The sequence below is a fragment of the Aythya ferina genome (genome assembly GCF_964211825.1).
Source record: "Aythya ferina genome assembly, chromosome: 21".
In the NCBI taxonomy this organism is placed as follows: domain Eukaryota; kingdom Metazoa; phylum Chordata; class Aves; order Anseriformes; family Anatidae; genus Aythya; species Aythya ferina.
Window position 1 is genome coordinate 6483944 of NC_140319.1, and position 14254 is coordinate 6498197.

The 14254-nt window shown below is 44.3% G+C and overlaps 1 protein-coding gene across 7 annotated transcripts in view; it reads right to left on the reverse strand.

The window, feature by feature from the left end:
- The window catches only part of CAMTA1 (calmodulin binding transcription activator 1), a 329904-nt gene that overhangs the window by 124095 nt on the left and 191555 nt on the right, over positions 1 to 14254 (reverse strand). The window lies entirely within an intron of this gene.

Here is a 14254-nt window from a genome sequence, read left to right on the forward strand (position 1 = left end):
TTAAAAAGGCAGCACCCAGAGACAGGAATGAGAGAACATTATCTGGTATGCTACACTGGCACTTTTTGAAGTCAGCCCAGGGCTTTGATTCTGCTGGTAAAACAGAATGGCAGGTTAGAGCAGGGCAAAATTTTAGGAGAATACATTTTAAACACTACTGTGGGTTAAAGACTCAATGGACAGAATTTAAACATTTCTCTAGTTTATATATGGACATAAACCCTAAACTGCAGATGACCAGATCCTTATTCAGCCTTGTTGTCAGTTTTTGAGGGGTGACAGAGGCTTTTCCAGTTCCTCAATGACTCACAGTGCCATCACTGCAGCAGAGGAGCCTGTGCCCACCCTGCACGTTGTGGAGGAACCAAGTGCTCCACCACACAGCAACGTCCTCAGCTTCTGCTGCAGAGAAACCCCTTGGAGATGCACTAGCACCATGGGGGCAGAACTAGAACCCAAGAAAAACACACCTATTTTACATGGCTTATCACTCAGTTACACGAATTTAAAATTGGGAGCATGTAAACTGAAAAAATTGTTGTCATGTATTGTTTTATACAGCAACAAGAGAAGACAGAGTTTTGTTGTCGTTTTAATGAACTTTGCTTGTCTAATTACCTGAAACGAGTAAGGGTAAGGAATTCTTCCTGTAGCAAAACCAGATTTCCAGTGTGTTGAAACTCAAACACTGTCAGTTGGAAGCTAAGCCCAGTACAAACCAAACACAAAACTGTTATTAAAAGATCCCCGTACGACTCCTGCCCACAAAATATGTTGTCCTGGTGGTGAGCAATTGCATTGTGCATCACTTGTTTTGTACACATTGTTATTAGTAGTACTATTATCATCATTATTGTTATTATTATTATTATTGATATTATTATTTTTCTGTCTTAATAAACTGTCTTTATCTCAACTCACGGGCTTTACTTTCCTGTTTCTCTCCCCCATCCCAGAGAGGGGGGAGGAAGGGTGAGCGAACGGCTGCGTGGTGTTTAGCTGCCGGCCGGGTTAAACCACAACAGTCCTTTTATTGCTAAAAAAACAACATTATTTTCTGACTCTGCTGGCTTTTAATATAGTCCACGTGGGGAGTGGGGACAGGCATGCGTACAATGATATATTCCCCTCTACGGAAGGTGATTAGTTTTCCTTAAATGAGAAATTGCAACAAATGAGCAATCTGCTTGCAGCTCTCTTCAGATATTTCCCCTGAAAGATCACAGATCATGCATGTTTTAGGCATGCCGATATTCTACAATTACAGAAGGAAAAAAAATCAGTAAAGCCAGCTGCAGGGGATTTTGCAGAGGAACTTCATTTTTCGCTTTACTCCAGTGACTGCACTGATTGCAACAACGCTCGTAATTACTGCTCTCTGCACACTGCTGGGGGCCCTTGGTGCTCCCTGGGGAGCAGCTCGGTGGCCAGGGCCTTGTGTGGGGTCGCGCAGTGCCCGTGCCCTGCAGGTGGCCAAGGCAGCTCAGGATGTGCAGATGTAAATGCTTGGCCCTGTCGCTTGGCCCTTCAATTCCTCACTGATGGCGTGGCAGGCTGCTGCTTTCTTCTTCTTTTTTTTTTTTTTTTTTTTTTTTTAATCCAGTGCTAAGATATTTAGAATCCAGTGAGCATTTGCCAACAAGTAGGAGCAAACTATGCAACAGGCAAATAGACAGCTCCCAACTTCTCCCGAACGCAACAGCAGTCAGGGCAAGGACAAATTTCCCTGTCCCAAACAGGGATTCCCACTCCCTTCTGCAGTGCTGTGTTTGAGGGAAAGATGCTGAAATTACGTACAACCAACTTGCGTGATGACCTTAAAATAAACAAACATGCAGAAAGGGAGTAAACATGTTCAGAAATTATCACCACCCTAAGCCCTTCTTCTCGTGTTTGGGTACGAACAAAAGCACATCAGATGGTGAGGTATGTTCAAATTGGGGAAATTTGGTCTATGAACACTAAGAACAGAATGGAAATAATGCAGAACAGCTATATCATTAAAAAACCTTATTTGGAAAGCAAGCCTAGTGTTTATGAGTTCCAAAACATTTTAAATATTAAAACTATTAAAAATTATTTGGGGTAAATATTTTAAAATGTTCAGTGTAAATATTAGCAACCTGAATGCCATCAGCTAAAGGGCTCTCATAAAACAAATTTACCAACTGAATGTGCGCCGTGTATTCGAAGTCCTGAAACGTCAAAACTGAGTGAGTTTGGACTTGCTCCCCAGTTTCTGCAATTAATTCCTCTCTCGGTGGCCATCCAGCAACCCCTGCCCTCCGTGGGAGCTCTGGACAGGGAGCATCTGCAGGCAGCAGCTGAAGCTGTCCGCAGGCTCTGCACGCAGGGAGGGAGGGCAGGTGCTGCCACGAGGGCTGCGGGGTGCCGCTGGGTCAGCAGCAGGACTGTCTGCTGTCAAGGAAAAATGCTCTTGGTTTATTTCCTTACTCTTAATTTTGGTCTTCCCCACGGCTGCAGGATGGGATGGCCCTCACTCTGGTGAAACTTCAGCAAGACTTTAAATCACGTTAGCCGAAACGTAAGCGGATGGGTGCTAGAAAATCTTATCTCTAAATCACTGTCTGAATTGTCTAGAATATCTGTTTCCGCAGATATGGATGCCATGTCATAAATACTGATGTTAAGGTTAACGTGTGGAATCAAGGCTTTATTGGCACTTGTTTGGATGACCTGCATATTTTACTCTGTGCTCTGTCATGCCTGAGTAATGCCATTATCTTGGCTGCAAACCAGCTCACAGCGGGACACGGGCTCTGTCTCTGTAATCTCTCCAGTGCAGGAATCCCAGCTGTTTGGTGCAAACACAAAGGGGCTGCTGTATCTTGATTTCTAATTCTTCTGTCTCGAAGGCACCTTCATAAACTATGAAAATACTCTGCAAACAATGAACTTGCCAGCCTTGACATCATTAGCATGCCCTGTAACAGGATTAGTGCAGAGGGAAAGTCATCATTTCAGGTGTGTCATTAAAAGCACACGCTTATCAGCGAGTACACCGAGAGGCTGGCTGCAACGTCTCCTCCGCAAGATAATCACTCACAAGGTCGGCCTGAATTAAAAAGGATTTAAAGACTGCTGGCTGCTATCACAGAGTTATTTTTAAAATATAAATGACAAAGATTAATAATGGTTTTTAAATATGTCAAGGGTACATTTCACACGCACACACACACACACAAAAAAAAAAAAAAAAAAAAAAAAAGAGAGAGAAAAAAAGGGGGAGAAAAACCTCAGGAAAATAATCCAAAGAAAAGCTTAACATTTTAATCCCACCATTCAGCATGGGAAAAAAGCAGACAGTGTTTGTTTAAGATAATCCCTGACAGTGATTCTTGGCCACACTGCAGCCTGGTGCTTTATTAAAAGGTCTTTAATACAGAGTTCTGCTGACTCAGAACTGGTCTTCCCATTTTGGAAAGCAGCGTGGAAGGTTCAGGATCACCAGGTCTGAACAGCTTCCCAGCAAGGACTTGGAAAGCAGGTCCAGAGCCCTCCTCTGGAGAAGCTTCCACAGCATGTGCATCCACCACTCTGGTGCCCAAAACAGTCTGATGCAGAAGTCAAGGACCCCAACCTTAGGAAAAGTTAAAACTAAAAATTAGATCCCGGGAAGGAAAAGTATGCATAACTTAATGGATAAAGTGATTTTTCTCCTTGTACTGTTAAGTGCTGTTTTAAATGCTATGACCTATCTGAATGGGGGAAGCACCCACATTCCTCAGCTATGAGAGAGACTAAAACCATCTGGTACACGTTTCTGGATTCCTCTTCAGGTGGTACCTCAAAGCTGTACTTATCTACGGGAAGCTCAGATAGCACAAACAGCCACGGACTAAATCTTACCCATCCCCAAGCAGGGATGGCAAAGCTCTATGGCAAACTCCCCGTTAGCACAGCACGCAATGCAGTTAGTTAAAGGAGGCTCTAAAAAAACAAAACAAACAAACAAAACAACAACAAAAACAACCTCTTGCTCAAAACAGGCAAAAGGGGTTTCATTAGCTGTTTCATCTTTTTCCTTTTTTTTTTTTTTTTACTGGGAAGGTAAAAAAATGCCACGGCCTGTGTGTCTGTGGTTATGTTAATGCTGGGCTGGGCTCTCAGCCAATGCATTAAGTGAAATCGAATTCCTGAAACCAGCTTTAATCAGCAGATTTTTAAGGTTAGAATTACTCTCTCCTCTACAAGGCTTGCCAAGGTTAATTCTGCTCTGAGCATGCTGAATTAATGGGCTGGACAGAGAAGAATTGTTTTTTCCTGATTTCCTTTTAAGTTCACAAAATCTCTAGGAGGAAAGAAATAGGATTTCTGAACTGCCCGAAGAGAAAAGCCTCTTCAGCAGCTTCTGATTTCTGTTTTGAAAACAGAGATGAAGACATGAACTTCTGTCACCTCCTGGACGAGCACCGGGTATGGCAATAGGCACCAGCCCGTCCCCAGAAGGGAGCCCTGGGGGGCAGCTGCCCTGAGGCGAGGACTTGGATGCTGCTCCCTGCCCTCAGGTGCCATCCTGGTGACTGCTGCAGCAGGAACAGCTTCCCTTGGAGCCTGCTGCAGTCACCTTTCAGGGAGGGATGTGCTGAGGTTTGCAAATTACATGACATTTAGAGGTTTAAGTATTAACGGTTTCATGTCCCCCCTGCCCCTCCAGCCAACAGAAAGTAATCGAGACGAAGGGTTTGGACAAAAAATGCCATAAAGATGTTTCCAGGAGGCAACAGTCAGGTGAAGAAGCCTACGGAGCAGGGAAGAGAGGAAAACAATGAGATGAGAGGAAGGCTCTGAATGCTTGCGGAGGTGAGCAGAGTGATTTTTTGGCCACGAGCTTCGGCACCTTCAGGGAAGGCTGCTGGATGCCTTTTCCAGAGCGGTGCAAGGAAAACTGCTAAGTGCTCTTGGAAATTTTGCACAGTGTTGTACACACGTAGGTAGGAAATCTGAACGTGCAACGAGCGTAGCCTTTGTCCTGAAATACTGCAGTGTCAGGGGTGCCCCTTCATGCTGACAAGCCAGCTGGTTAAACATCCTCCCCTTGCCACAGCTGTGCTGGGAAGCAGCGGTGCAATTCGGAGACCGTCCAGAGGCTGAACACCACTGGCACAATGCAAACCTGCCCTAGCACTGCTCCCGGAGGGCAGCGTGGAGGCACACGGGGCAATCCTCCCAGCTGCCAGAGCAAGAACAGCAGAGATTTGACAGTCACGCATGCTGATAGCAGGAGTACCTCTGAGGCAAAGGGTCCTGTTTCTGCAGGGACCTCCAGCCAGGTGAGAACAGCGCTACCAAGCTCACAGCAGCCTGTACGACAAAGCCACGCTCTCCTTGCTGCGTCCCTCCTGCTTCACCCCGTAACTCCCCTGCAACACGAAGCCCATACCTGCCTCCAGAAGTTCTCAGCTCCAAACAGCTTATTTGCAGCCCCAGTGCTGCTCCCAGAGAGCCCACCTCTGCCAGCTCCACTTCATCCTGTACCTTTCTAAAATCGACTGATCATTAAAGAAAAAAGGGCTTTCTCTGGACAGAGAGGCAGAGCTGGGCAATTAGAACAGCCTACCCTTCCATTTATATGCAGCTCACATCTTGCGTTATCAAACCTCTGGAAACTGCAGGAAAAAAATCAAAGTATTAGTGCATTTTTTTATCCTAAGCTCCTTAAAGTGATTGTAGCTTATTTAAAAATAATACAATAATGCTGAGGTGTTCTTCCTTAACAAGAACACCTTGGGAACGGAAATAGGAGAGCAAGGAATCAAAAATTCAAGATAGGGTTGGTCAGACTTTGAAATTCTTCTCCCCAGTGAGTTACACTAGTGGATATTTATAAAAAAAAAAAAAAAAGTCAGGATTTTGTTCAGATTTTCACACTGAATTCCCAATTCCCTTAATAAGAAGCTAAATCAATCTTTAGAGAACAAACCATGTAAGACCCGTGGCTCTAAATTATTAAAATATACTTGAGTAATTTTATGGCGTAAGGCTTCAACTTCTAACATCGCAGCAGCCTGCACACATCCTAAGTACGACCTACACAGGTCAGCGGGGAAAAAATAAGGTCCTCTGCCTCCAGCCTTGTGGGAAGGCAGGGGACAGACCAGGCTTCTCGCTCAATGCCCTGGGCGGATGCTTCTGCCCTGGTGCCTCTCCTAGGCAGTATGGGATTTACACCAAAATCCCTAAACAAATAGCCTTTTCAAACATAGTCATGGCAACAGCAACAAAAAATGCCCCAAATAATGGAATCTGACTGTAACACAAGTGAGATCTAAAATGGAGAGGAGAGGAGAGGAGAGGAGAGGAGAGGAGAGGAGAGGAGAGGAGAGGAGAGGAGAGGAGAGGAGAGGAGAGGAGAGGAGAGGAGAGGAGAGGAGAGGAGAGGAGAGGAGAGGAGAGGATGAAATCATCAAAATAGCAGCATGAACATACGTCCTTTTTGACCTCCACCTCCCATGGATAAAGCTTACAGGGAAAATGACTCCTAGTCTGCCCCCTGTTTCTGTTGCCTGGGCCTGTTCTACGCCTTCAAAATGCGACCATACTCCAAAAGAACACTAACCAGCAGCAGCAGCACTAAAACTCACGGGCAGGAAGCAGAAGTTGCGTGACTTGGAGCCTCTAGGCATTTGAGGATAATGCAGCCCACCCTTACACTTTGTAAGGTGTGAAAGGATGCCCCAGTACTTTTCCCTGATAAGGAAAAGTGGGAAAGCAGCCTGTAAGTTCTCGTACCGATATTTTCCTTTCAATGCAACAACCCGTGTTTCAGAGATACCAGTCCAAATGCAACAGTAAAAACAACTCTGCCATCTCTATCATGGACATTTCCTGCTCATACAGACACCATTGCGTCCTATTCTTTTCACCACCACATCCCAGCAAATGCACCACCCCACCTTCCTGAAAATGATATATCTGAATGTCATACAAATCGGAATATCAATGCTCAAAGTTTGTTAGCTCTTTGTATTAACGTATTTGCTTTACACGGAGGAACCATTTTCCATCTGCATCTGTAAGAAGTACCCACAAAATCCTCTGCTACTCTCCTCTGAAAGGGGGGAACCCGGTTAGAAGTGCAGGGCAACTTCAAAATTGAGTCTGGAACGTGAGCTGCCTATTCACCACCAAATTAGTAGGCATAGGGGGAACCCTCAAATTCGGTGTGTGTCATCTCTCTTCTCAAACAGATCTGAAGTAAGTGCCCTCTGAGATCAGGTTATCTTGTAGCAGATGGTCTTTCCTTCAGGACACGGATGCTAAAGCCACAGACGCGTTCCAAATCCATTTAAACATCAGATTATGCTCGCCCCTGTCAGCTGAAGGAGCTGGGAGACAGCAGCAGCTCCAGCCAGCTCCATTAATCAAAATTCAGCGAGAAAAGCCAACATGCTGCTATAAAATCCCCTGACTCGATGCCAACACCACGCACAGGGAACCTAATGCCATCAATCTTACTTTTTCTCCCTGAACAGTAAGATGCAGCTGGGGAGGGGGAGAGCAATGATGGGGCTTGGCCAAGCGAACAGAGCCAGAAGATTTTTTTTGACAACTCTCATAGGGCAAAATGACACAAAGTTGACAGGTATGAAACAGAAAACCGACCTAAACATTTCTTTGTACAGATCGGCCCCGGTTTAACCTTTTAAAATCATGAGGTGTAACACTGGCTGAACCCCGCAACACTGAGAAGCAATCCAGGAGGGCAGACAGGCAACACTCGGAGGTTTTATTTTGATCTAAAAAGGGAAGAAAGTGTCATAACATAGGGAGGCATCCAAAATTTCCCGCTACAGTATCTCCACTGCAGCAAATCTTCAACTAAAGAAACAGCTAACCATGTTTCCTTACTACTGATTTTAACAAAACAGAGACAATGGACAGGTTTAGATTTTTCCTCCAACATTTAGACAGAGTACAACAAAAAAAGTGCATGGGAATAACCTACGATGCTGGCAAGTGTTTTATGGATGTCACCAAAGCTTAAACAATTACTTGCAGTTTGTAAATTTGGACAAGGAATCCTTATGTACTGGCAGCAAATCACAAAAAAAACACCTTAACATTTCCACAATTTAAAATCCCAGATAATCTGGCCTTTAATTTTTAGGCAACAGATTGCAACGTAAAAGACTGATTCAGTTAGGATCTTCATTTTCTCTCTGAAAAACCCAAGAGGCCTCATAAGTAACGTTAAAGGGGACATTATGGCAATGAAACATTAGTCCAGTCCTGCGTTCCTTGCCTTGCCTTTCTCAGCGAATCATTAGCTCATTGTGATTTTTACTTTTCTGTTCCACCACGAAAATACTGTAGTGCAGGGTGTGAATACTCAGTCCTGGGAGACCTGCAGGGCTTGCAGTGGGGTCTCTGCAGCCCCTGCTTTGCTCCCCATAAGCAGAGCTCACGCACAGGCAGATATCCTGATGTCCCAGCCTGCGGGGCTGCCAGCCTCCCGGTGTACCTCTGCAGCATCAGGGCACTGGCTGCTGGTCAGGCATTCAGCCTGCTGCAAGACTATTTATTTATTTATTTATTTATTTTGCACTGTATTGGCTCTTTTTCTGACGTGCTTCAAACCCTCCTGATGCCCTTGATGTCCCCAGCAGTTACACCTAGATAATGATTTCTGGATTGAGCATGCAGATCTTGTTTTATGGCTAATCAAAGGAGCAGAGGTTACTGCATCCTCAATTTAAAGCCAAGCTGTATTCCTTACAGGACCCTGTCAGTTCTGGTAGTTTTTGTTATCAAATATCTTTCTATTTACCTCATGACTTGTTAGAAAGCAATTTTTGAAGTGTTTAATATTTTATGAAATATTTAAATGTTTAATGGGTTGCTTTTCAAACCCGTTTCCCCTCTGTGGAATTCTGAAATCACTGCAAGGATTGCAGGTTTTAATCATCTTCCTCCTATAAATTATCCTCCTAATAATATTGGCTAACTGGCAAGAGATCTACTTATACGGGCACTCATCTTGGGTGCCCCAAATTCTAAAACTTACCAAGAGTTTATTTTGAGATTCAAACAAGAAAAGCTCAGCTGTTCGAGTATGGTGCTTCCTGCATTTGGCATCTCCTCAGATCATCTACTCTTTTCTACGCCAGTTTGAAACCTTGGGTAAAACACCACAAAACCAGCTCTCATGGTGCCTGCAGTCCCATGCTGCGTGCCTTACAGAAGTCCCTCCATCCTCCCAATTCGATCTTCAGAGCTTTCTTTACAAGCCCCCTGCACAGACTCTAGCTCCCCATCTCAGCACTTCCCATCCAGATCCCTGTGAACAACTCCCGTCTTCAGCACACTTCGCTCCATGTTCCTCTCACGCAGGAAGGAGACCAGTCTCTAGAAAGTGATGTTTTTTTTGCACTTTCTCTTAATTTTTACAGTAAATGCTGTTTCCTTTAAGTCTAGTCTTAAGACAAAGACTCTGTTTTTATGTATCGTGAGAAAAAAAAAAAAGAGAGAGAGAGATGCCAAACTGTGCTGCCTTTGTAACACTGAAGGGTAATGACATTTCCTCTTTTAACAGGTACGCGTTTCTTTAGGAATAAAATCTAGCTGTATCTATTTCTTGTTCCCAGCTACTTTAACGTTCAAAGCATGTGGCTCAGTCCCAGAAGCACTCCCAAAGTGAGCACCAGGGTATAATATGCCCTCACTCCCATGCCTTTCTGTAAGCAAAGAGCACTCAGAGGAGATGCTCTGTGATACACCGTCTGCTGAGAGAAGGATGGGACACAGAGGGGAAGGGCTCTGAATGGGTTGTTACTTGCAGTGGTGTCTGTGACAAGATTTTATACTTTTAATATGCCTGTCTTACTGCAAAATGATTGTCCTTCCCAGCAGATGCCTTCTCTCTTACCAGGGCCATCAGCCTAACAAACAGGCTCCTGCAGAGCTTTCCCAGTTGCTGGCTCAAGCTGGCGTTCTGCGGCAAGAGGGACACTCGCAGGCTGGCTGCGTAAACCACCACCTCCTCCAGCACCTGAAGGACTCGCCACAGGTTCAGGAATTTCAAACGCTGCAGTCATTTAGATTCATCACAGTGCTGTGAGAGGCGCCACGGGGTACAGCACCGCATTCAAGCATGAGCCCGGCTGCAAAGCCGAGCAGGACGCGGGCTCAGCTGAGGCAGGAGCTCCAGGAGGCTGCTGCTGTTGTCACCTTCCCTGTTACACACTGATGGCACACAGCCACTGCCCGTGCAGAAGGAGGCTCGGTAATTAATGCCCAGCGTACTGCCCAGTGCACATTTTCCAAATCGGTTGCACAGCTGGGTACCAGGATATTCTTTTCATTGGGTTTGACATGAAGGAAAAGTTAGGCAGAAATATAATGGCAAAGCCAACAGGGTTGTCAGAGTGGGTTAAATTACTGTAATAATGATAAAAATAAGAGAGTCAGTAACTGTGTTTTCCAGCATGCCCCAACCCCTCTTTTCTGTACATTTTCTTTATTCTGGTAGCCTGCACAGTTTCAGCAAGAGCATTTACTGGTACTGTCCACTTACTATTGAATCCTCTGGCACTTACCCATTGATCTCCTACCTCCAGCTCAATAGTAAATTAAAGTCCAAGGTCAAGCCTTTTTTAGCAGGTTGTTTACATTCAATATAAGCCCCTGCCTTTCTCTGTCTGAGGTAGCCTGAACGTGGACATTGGCTGCCGATCCATTCACCATTACTAGTTTTGATTATATCAGCCAGAGGGAAAGGGCTTTGATCCACAGAAACAGGCAGCCAAACAAATAAGTTTCTGCTTGTACCACCAGCAGAATGACAAGCAGGGAAGTGGCTTTGGCCTTCTGCAAAGAAAGGCAAAAGTCCCTGCCTGCAAGGCAAGGAAGAGCATTCAGCGCAGCGGTAAGGCACTGATTGTTGCCTGAGGTCCTGGGATGCAAACATGCAGTGACATAAAAGCTGTGGAGCTGCTGCAGATATTTCTTTATTACAGGAGAAGCCATCCCAGAGCCAGCCCGAAAATGAATGAGGACAACATGCTGGAACCTGCAGTGGCAAACACCCTTCCTCCAAGCTCTGGTCCTCGGGGCTGGGGCCCTGCCCTGCAGCAGGCAGACCGGGCTGCTCGTCGGGGACATCAGCGTGGATAAGGTGCTAGCTCCTTCCTCTGACAGCAAGCACGGCAGCTCCCTGACCTTCCACCACAAACTGAAACTACAAGGTAGTATGCTACATGCCAGCTATCAAACTCTTAATTTTTTTATGCCAGTAACTCTTTTAATAAGAATTCTTGAAATATTTATGAAAAATGTACGAGGCCAGTTCAACAAGACGGGAGAGCTTTAATCTCAGCACGCTCTGCAGCATTCCTGCCTGCTGCTCTGCAGTCACTCTAGAAACGACAGAAATGACTTGCACAGTCACCTAATCCCCTAAAGACGAAATTCCAGCCTTGCTGCAGTTGATGGGAATTTTGCCACTGACTGCAACATGGTGAGGGTTTCAAAATCCTTCTGTGCAAGTCACCTAAACAATATCCAGGACTAAGTCCCAATACTAAAAGCACAAGGTTCTATTTCTCAAGGAAGTGAATGTTAGTCAGTGCTTCTTCAAGTGCAAAATTTGATACAAATTTTATTTTCAGTGCTGTCAACTTCAAGACAATTTAACAGGAACTGCCCTTGCTAGCCTGCTAGTTTACCATTCAAACTGATTTTAGCCACACATTTGCAGCTGGGTTATCTTTGAATTTTGACTAAAACTAACCTCATAAAATCTTTCTTGAATTACACAGGAATCACAATCTACAGCCCGGTCCTGATGTAGGATATTTGGTATGCAATCCTGCATATCCACCTGCAGTAGCTGTCTGTTCATAAATGCATATTTCTTTATTAATATGGGGATACTTTAATCTCAGTCTAATTTTACCTTTAGGGAAGCTATATCCTGAGGCTGCCAGGAGCTAAAATCCTCCAGATGCAATAGTGTAATTTGTATTCAAACCAGCAGGTCTATCTGTCAACATGTTTGTCCCCTGTATCTGCCAGCTCTTATTTATAATCCCATTCAGATTAATGAATGACAGTGGTTCTCATCACAAGAAATTTGATTAATCAATTTAAGTGCTTAATCATCACAGCCTTGGTGAGAACCATAGAGAAGGGATGTTGCCTTGAGATGGACAAAGTTGCAAGACGTAGGAGAAAAATGTCATGGCTTTGCCTCGGAAACAATTCAAATGGGGAGCGTACATGGGATTCCCGTCAGGATTACAAGGCTTCCAGGAGTTAACAGTTTCCTTAGGGCTAGCAGTCATGGTCAATTAGTCACCAAATATCCTTTTGAAACCACCTCCTAATCTGACACAAAAGGCTTCACTTCAACTAATTTCTTCCTGCCCGTGCCGTTTTCCACTAAACTGAAAAGCCTGAAGTGTTACTTGGCACTCAAGATGAGGAAGCTGAGTATTAGAAGATGACACGAAAACTCACCTGTGGCTCAACCTGCACGTGCTGTGTGCTCCGAGCAATCCCTGCGCAAGTGAGTACACAAGGCAGCAGGATTCTCACGAGGCAAGATCAACATTTACCTCCACCACCTAAGGGGAAGTGGCTAGGAGGTAGCTGACCCCTTTGGATGTGTGTACAAACGGGGTGGCATTAAGCTATACAGATGGGTAGCTTAATGAGACCCTGTGAAACATGAAACGGTTTGAGTTTGCAAGCAATTTGTAAGAACAGGTGGATGAAGTAAACCTAATGGGAAACCTAGACTCTCATATTCTCTGGTAAGAAAAAAGCAGCCCAATGACCTCGACATCAGTGAGGGGTTAATAAAAGGAAAAGTGATATGAAAGGCTGCTTTGTCTCCATGAGACAGCTTTCTCACCAAAAAACATCTTGGCAGTTACTCAAGTAGGATACAGAAAACCTAAAGGCTTGAGCTTTGTAGCAGAGACAAATTATCCAGGTCCCCACACATCATACAGACTCGGGCAGCTTGTGCAACTGCCCTTTTTTCAGGTATGAGGATTTCTTGACTGTCACCACAAGGTTAGAAGAATTGTGAGCTGGGAAATCACGGAGCGTATTAAAGTCAGACTGAAATATGACCACAATACACAGAAGCATTTTATATTTATTCTCTTTTAGGAATGTTATAAAGAGAATATAATGAGAATGTTGCAAACAAGTCAAGTGTTTTCTTCCTAATCTCGCAATAAAAATATGTCAAAGAAATGCTTAAAGTCCTAATAGGAAAAGAAAAAAATAATGGCCTAGGCTATGACAGGATTTAGCTGCGATTGTACTTGAAGGCTTTAATCACGTCTACTACAACATAAATGGAAAATCAGATCCAAACCTGTACTAACTATTAATGTCTGTGTTGGTTTTCTCAGCAGCTGGGAGGGCTGAGACTGAGCAGATTCAGCAGAGGTTAATGAAGATAGGTGGAGGTCTGAATACATTTATATCCGAGGAACCATTGTACAAAAACAGATTATCTAGCTGTTCTTAAAGGAGACTTGACTGAGCTAGCATACACATAAGCAAAAATTATTTACAAAGTAATTAGTCATTCCATTGTAATAAAAGAACAAAGAATTTCTTGATTAAATTAATGTCTGAAGAACTTAGAATGAATAAAAAGGAATTCATATATACATACATATATTTCAGTGGGTAGCCAGGCTTTAGAAATCAGCACTGGGGAAGAGGGAGAGTCTGATGCTCAAGATGGATTTCAAAGGGAGGGCTGAATAATTTAACAACTCAGAGCGTAGCAGAGTTATGACGAAAGCTTGGGTAAGAATAATCAACAGGGCCAGCATCAATACTTCTATCTGACCTTGAACCCTTTGAAAACACACGGATTTTAAAGCTATGTTCATATTTGGATGCTCTCAGGTGCACTCTGTTCAACAGAAACAACCAGAGAGAGCAGGGGGAGAGAAATCCCATGGGAAACTGGACAGGGAGCAGGGAGGGTGAAAAGCTAATACTGCATTTGTGGGAAAGAAATCAGGATGGGCTTAGAGTAAAAATGTCAAGTATCCAATAAATGCCATAAAACACCACTTTCTCAAGTCCACCCACCTCTAGTATGGCCATAATGCAGTCAGGTGGTGCAGAAATTGGAAGTTTTTATGACCCTACTAAATGTCTTCTTTTGGGAAAAAGAAGGCCATTACAGCATGAGGCCAGAAGGGAAACTACACAAGATCTGATTGTGCCCTGGGGTGAAGTAGCCTGACCCAACACTTTT